This window comes from Gossypium arboreum, chromosome 4 (assembly GCF_025698485.1).
Source record: "Gossypium arboreum isolate Shixiya-1 chromosome 4, ASM2569848v2, whole genome shotgun sequence".
In the NCBI taxonomy this organism is placed as follows: Eukaryota; Viridiplantae; Streptophyta; class Magnoliopsida; order Malvales; family Malvaceae; genus Gossypium; species Gossypium arboreum.
Genome location: NC_069073.1, coordinates 65891906 through 65897944, shown reverse-complemented (window position 1 = coordinate 65897944; position 6039 = coordinate 65891906). Strand labels below are relative to the sequence as shown.

Genomic DNA, 6039 nt, shown 5'->3' with positions numbered 1-6039 from the left:
AACAAAGATTTGAGCCATGGCTAACATGCACATCAAGTTAGCAACCAAGACATGCATGAAACTCCTAACACAACCTCATACATACCTTAATCTTGATGCAAACTTAGCCAAATCTCCTTCTAGATCTCTTCCAAACCAAGCATGAAGCAAAAATCCTCCCCTTTTTCCTTAGTATTTTCGCCAAGAAGTGAAAATGGATGAGCAAAATTTTCTTTTCTTTCCTTAGGACATTCGGCCAAGAGCTATGGTGAAAGATGAACATTTTTTTTCCTTTTTTTCCATACTCTTATTTTATTATTTCTAACATGCACCACTAGCAAAACATGTTTAAGACATGTTTTCTTTTGCCCATATTCATCACCATGGCCGGCCACTATAGTCAAATTTGGGGAATTTGACATGCAAGGACAACATTTCCTAGTGTGCATCAATAGGCCACTTCCACATTTGCCTATCTCAATTCTAAATTTTCTCACACAAGTCCTTTCTAGTGAAATTCACCTTTATAACACTAAATCAATCATCAAAAAAAATTGTCATACATGAATACTCACATATTATAGGCATCGAAATAAATTTTAAATTATCGTTATGCCTCGGTTTTGTGGTCCCGAAACCACATTCCGGCTAGGGTCTATTTTGGGCTGTCACAATCTTTCACAATTCAACTTGCATCTCTCCTTTTTCCTGGAAATGAGAGACATCCCGATACGAAATTCATAACAGTCCTTTCTCATTTTCTTCCCACTGTCATCACTGACAATAATAATCTCGAATACATTTGATAGTCGACTTTACCCTATAGACAATTCGACATCCTTCGAACAAATAAACAAGATACTGCTGTGAACTCTGTACTCAATTCTCTGTATACCCAGAGTTTCTCAGTACTGAAATCTTACTCTGAATTAATAGTAATAGAAACCAGAAATCAAATCCTCCCTGCAATTCCAAATTAAAAGTCGAATCATGTTGTACTTGTTTAATTTACCACTTATAGCCACATTTCTATACTCTGATCATCAACTGTTTAGAAACTTTACTAACATGAATCAAATGATTCCAACTTCATAGATGTGGTCTTTTATTAATCAGATAACTATACTTATAACATCTCTCGAACAAGAGAAATCCAACTAATATGTTTCCATAACATACTTTCAAGAATAAAACCCCATCATTTTCGATTTGTACGACTACTTACCAAAGAACACGTAACGGTATTCTAGAACCAGAGAATAAACTTAAATGCACATAACTCAGATTTACTTTTGCAGAATAACCATTCTTTACCCCAGAAGTTTTAAAGAAATCTCGACACTGAAATCCCCACACTTCTATGGTCGAGCCAGAAGCTTAATCATAACAGATTCTAATATCGCTAGTCAAAGATTACTCGTAAAGATAAGCCAAGCTTGATAATTCTCGAAACAAGAACGAGAGAAAAGCCAATATAAGAAATTCCAAGATATAAAGACCACACCGAAATCGAGAATATAATCTAGAAGAAAATAATAAATATGATCCGAAAAATCCTCGAGAAAACCGAAGGAAACTATCATTCATGACGCTTTAGAATTTCTCATAATAGAGATAATATAATTCTCGCATATATAAACCATAATCAATAGAACATCAGAATAATCTCACATAGATTTTTTTTTTTTACTATCAACTTCATTCCAATATATCATAATAGAAATCTGAAGAGATGGGGAAAATGTCAATTATAACTAACTGGACCAATAGAGCTTTTCATCTAATATCACGATCACTAGCATCCTCGTATGATAGAATTTCCATTCGAAAGGGATAACCATACGTATTCCCGAATTGAGGAAAACATAAAATACTCAGAAGAGAAAGATAGCCATCACTTTTATTTGATTAAATCCGACATACTCAAACATCAGTGCAAGTCCGACATTATTCCTCTAACTAATTCTGCCTTCACTAATCCCATACTATTCCATTATTATACTTTTAGTTTCACTTTTGCAAGCTTATGCAACATATCTCTCGAGAATCTCATCGTATAACTCTATTCTGGTAAGGGGGCGAAGATTGTAAAGCCTCTAAACTTTTGACTCTAAAGCAAATACATATTCAACAACAATATAGCTTTACGCATATTGATTCAAACATTTCAAATTTCCAACTTGTTATGAACACATTTTCACATATCTCAGTAATACATGCAGCTTTATTTCGTACGAATATTAGCTAAACATAAGTGAATTTATCATAACTCAAACTTTCATTTCTTTTTTTCAAATTACCCTTAATGTTTTATCAAATTCCCATATTTAGTCTTAATCACTTGCCAATATTTATCAAATTGGAGAACGTCTTATGGTTTTGAGTACATCGTTTACTTGATGCCATAGTTCAACTATGGTCTTGTACTAGCTCTCATCCATCTGTATCGATGCCGTGTCCCAGACAGGTCTTACACTGACACATGTAACCGTGCTGATGCATGTCCCAGACATGTCTTACACTAGCACATCTCCTAGCCGACGCATGTCCCAGACATGTCTGACATTGGCTAACATCTCGAGGCCGATGCATGTCCCAGACATGTCTTACACTGGCTCTCATACTGTGGCTGATGCATGTCCCAGACATGTCTTACACTAGCCCTCGTCTCAATGCCGATGCCATGTCCCATACATGGTCTTACACTGGCACACAAATCTCATGTATTGCCATGGTCCAACCATGGTCTTTTCAAATCAATTCATTAGTGAACGATCGTACTCATTCCTGCGTTCCACCCAATTTGACCTTTCATTACAACTTTCATGCTATTGTGACATTTATGATTACAGAATCGAGATTATAAAGCATAACATTACTGCATCTTGACTTCATCAATCTAGACATAAGTGTCAACCTCATGTATATACTGATTATTAATCATGCAATAAAAGCATTCATACATACATTCTGTCATTTCAAGCAAATTTCTTTCTTTTCCTAAACACTTGGCCAAATCAAGTTGGACATTTAACATCGTATGAATACTAACATGCATAAAAGCATTTTTTCACAACTTAACTGTGTTTTACTCTACTATTTCACATTCTTTATCTCAAGAGTATCACATAATGAAAACTAGTTCATATAAAAAAATCATGGATTTCTTTTCATACCTTTCCCAATTTTCAGTATATCATAAGCATGATTCAATAATCTCAACTTTACTCTTATCTCTATCAAGATTTGTTCGGTTGGAACTCATTCTGTCTTAATCAACAGCTTTGTTAGGGCGAAAGATATCACACTATCACGAGTAATACTATGGCATGTATAGCTAGACTCTCTTACGCTAGGTTAGCCCGAGAACCGACTAAACCATGCTCGATACCACTAAATGTAACACCCTCGCCCGCATCCGATGCCGGACGGGTTCGAGGTGCTACGACTTTTACTAACACTTTCATACTAAACAGGCCATGAAATCTCAAATAGTTAAAACTTTTCTTTTCACATACAATCATCCCATAGACGGGCTTACGAGGCCCAAAACATACATCCGGAGTGGTTCGGGACCCAATCGAGAACTCATGAAAAACTTAAAAAATCTCTGCGTTAAGGCTTCACACGCCCATGTGCTCAGCCGTGTGGCGAAATAGGCTAATTATTAAGCCTTTTATCACTCTCACACCATATGCATAGATACATACTTATCCAATAACATACAACGTGACATAAATGAGCTCTTAAACATCTACAAACATGTTATGCTCAAGTTATTTTCTTATGCAATAAATATTATAGAATTTGCCTATATCATTACCACATACTAGACATAACTATCATTACATCACAAACCATTCATGAAGCATTATTAACTATTTACCAATCACTTAATCCTGCATTAGTTACTAGCTCATCAATGAATCTCAATTCAATCTCTAGGCATACATGTTGTAAGCCACATCACAAGAAATAATAACATAAATGCATAAGAATAATCATATGGGCCCATAACGATATTAGCCGACATAGGCCAATTTACATAACTAATACTACCTTAATAACAAGCCAATGCCTTTGGCTAAATCATAATATTACATACTCACATTAAAACCCTATACATGCCATAGACTCGAATCACTTGAGTTTACTTCCTCCGATAACGTTAACTCGATAGGGTGATAATATCTCTAACGGCCTCCAACCCGAGCTAACCTGGAAACTCTAAAAAACATGGGAAAGAAGGGGGGTAAGCTTTCGCTTAGTAAGTTCATATGAAAACAATAAGCAACTCATTAACTTGTTTTATCAATGTTTACAACATATTCTCAAGTTCACTACAAGTTGTCTTCCTGAGCAATAGTCGCTAAATTATTTATATCTGGAGCTAAAAAACTACGAATTAAGTTTTGTTAATTTTCCCTGAAACTAGACTTATTTTCATTTCTTACATAAAATTTCCATAATTTTTGGTTAAGCCAAATAGTACAGTTTATTAGTTAAAGTCTCCCCTGTTTCAGGGTATGACCACTCTGACCCCTGTGCACTACAAACCAAATTTCTCGTTGTACAAAATTCCAACGACCATACTGTTTATTTCACATAAAAATAGACTCAATAAGGAATCTATGAATGTAAGGTATAACTCTTAATAATTTTTCTAAAATGTTTGGTGAATTTCTAAAGTTAGAACAGGGGATCTCGAATTCATTCAGACCCTGTTTCACAAGAATTCAAATATCACACAATATGGAATTCTTTTTCTTCCCCTGTTTCTTTCATGTGAAAATAGACGCATTGAGCTTTAATCTCATGTTTTATTCTGCCTCTAACTCATTTTCCATTATTTTTAGTGTATTTTCAAAGTTACACTACTGCAGTAACTCAAATCTGTCAAGGCTAAATTACTCATTCATGATCATTGTTCACAAAATTAATACAACATCGTTTGTATAATCATCACCGAGACATTCATATCACATTTTCATTTACCATCTTACCATATTGTTGTTATGTCGAGTTTTCAACCCAAGGGTTAAGTACATACCTGTTCAAAGTATCCATTTCACAACATTTACCAATACGTCCCTTTCATCTCGAGTATTCCTCCATTTGAGTAGAATTTTACCCGTTGTACACATCGGAATATAATTCAGATACATGGAAAGTTTGCACATAAGTGCCATATATGTAGCCAAGCTACCATGTAACCCGCCCATAAGTGAACTCGGACTCAACTCAACGAGCTCGGGCGTTCGCATCCATAAGTGAACTCGGACTCAACTCAACGAGCTCGGATGCCTAGTTACATCTCACGAACTCAGACTCAACTCAACGAGTTCGAACATTCGCATCCATAAGTGAACTCGGACTCAACTCAACGAGTACGGATGCTCAACCATCCTAGTGACATGTCACTTGTATCCTAATCTATTCCTAAGGTTCAAACGGGATTTTCCTCGAACACATATCCTTGCCATCTTAGTAAAATACCGAAACCAATACTCGGTAGCACTTTATATTTAATGATAATACACATAACTTGCATTTTATTCGAAAATAACCACAAAGCATATATTTCATGATAAAAATCAGCATATCATATATTTAACATCAATAACTTAAAAATAACAATTATGCTACATTATTTACACATGAACTTACCTCGATACCACAAAGATGAAAAGACATACTCGTTCATAAATCGATTTCTTTCCGTTCTAGGTCCAAATCTCAATTTTCATCATCTATAACATCACATTTAGCCTACCAATCAGTCACAATATTCATATGGGTCTAAAAATCATATATTTACAAATTTTCATTTTGACCCCTAAACTTTTGCATATTTGCACTTTTGCCCCAATGCTCGTAAATTAATTTTTATCACATTTCTTTACTCCTTGAGTCTAGATGAACCATTTTCATAACTATAGCAACTCATAATCTCAACTATTTTACACATTTACAACTCATTTTACAACTTAGCAATTTACCCCTTTTTAAGGTATTTTCATGCAATTTCTTTCACAAAAGTTGTTTATTAGACAACTAGGA

General features: G+C 34.9%; 1 long non-coding RNA gene across 1 annotated transcript; it reads right to left on the bottom strand.

The window, feature by feature from the left end:
* Positions 1–3860: 3860 nt before the first annotated feature.
* On the bottom strand, positions 3861–5721 carry LOC128291414 (uncharacterized). The gene is made up of 2 exons (XR_008281188.1): positions 5647–5721; positions 3861–4206 (listed from the first exon to the last, which is right to left on the bottom strand). It is a non-coding gene; the product is annotated as an uncharacterized LOC128291414 (long non-coding RNA).
* Positions 5722–6039: the final 318 nt, after the last annotated feature.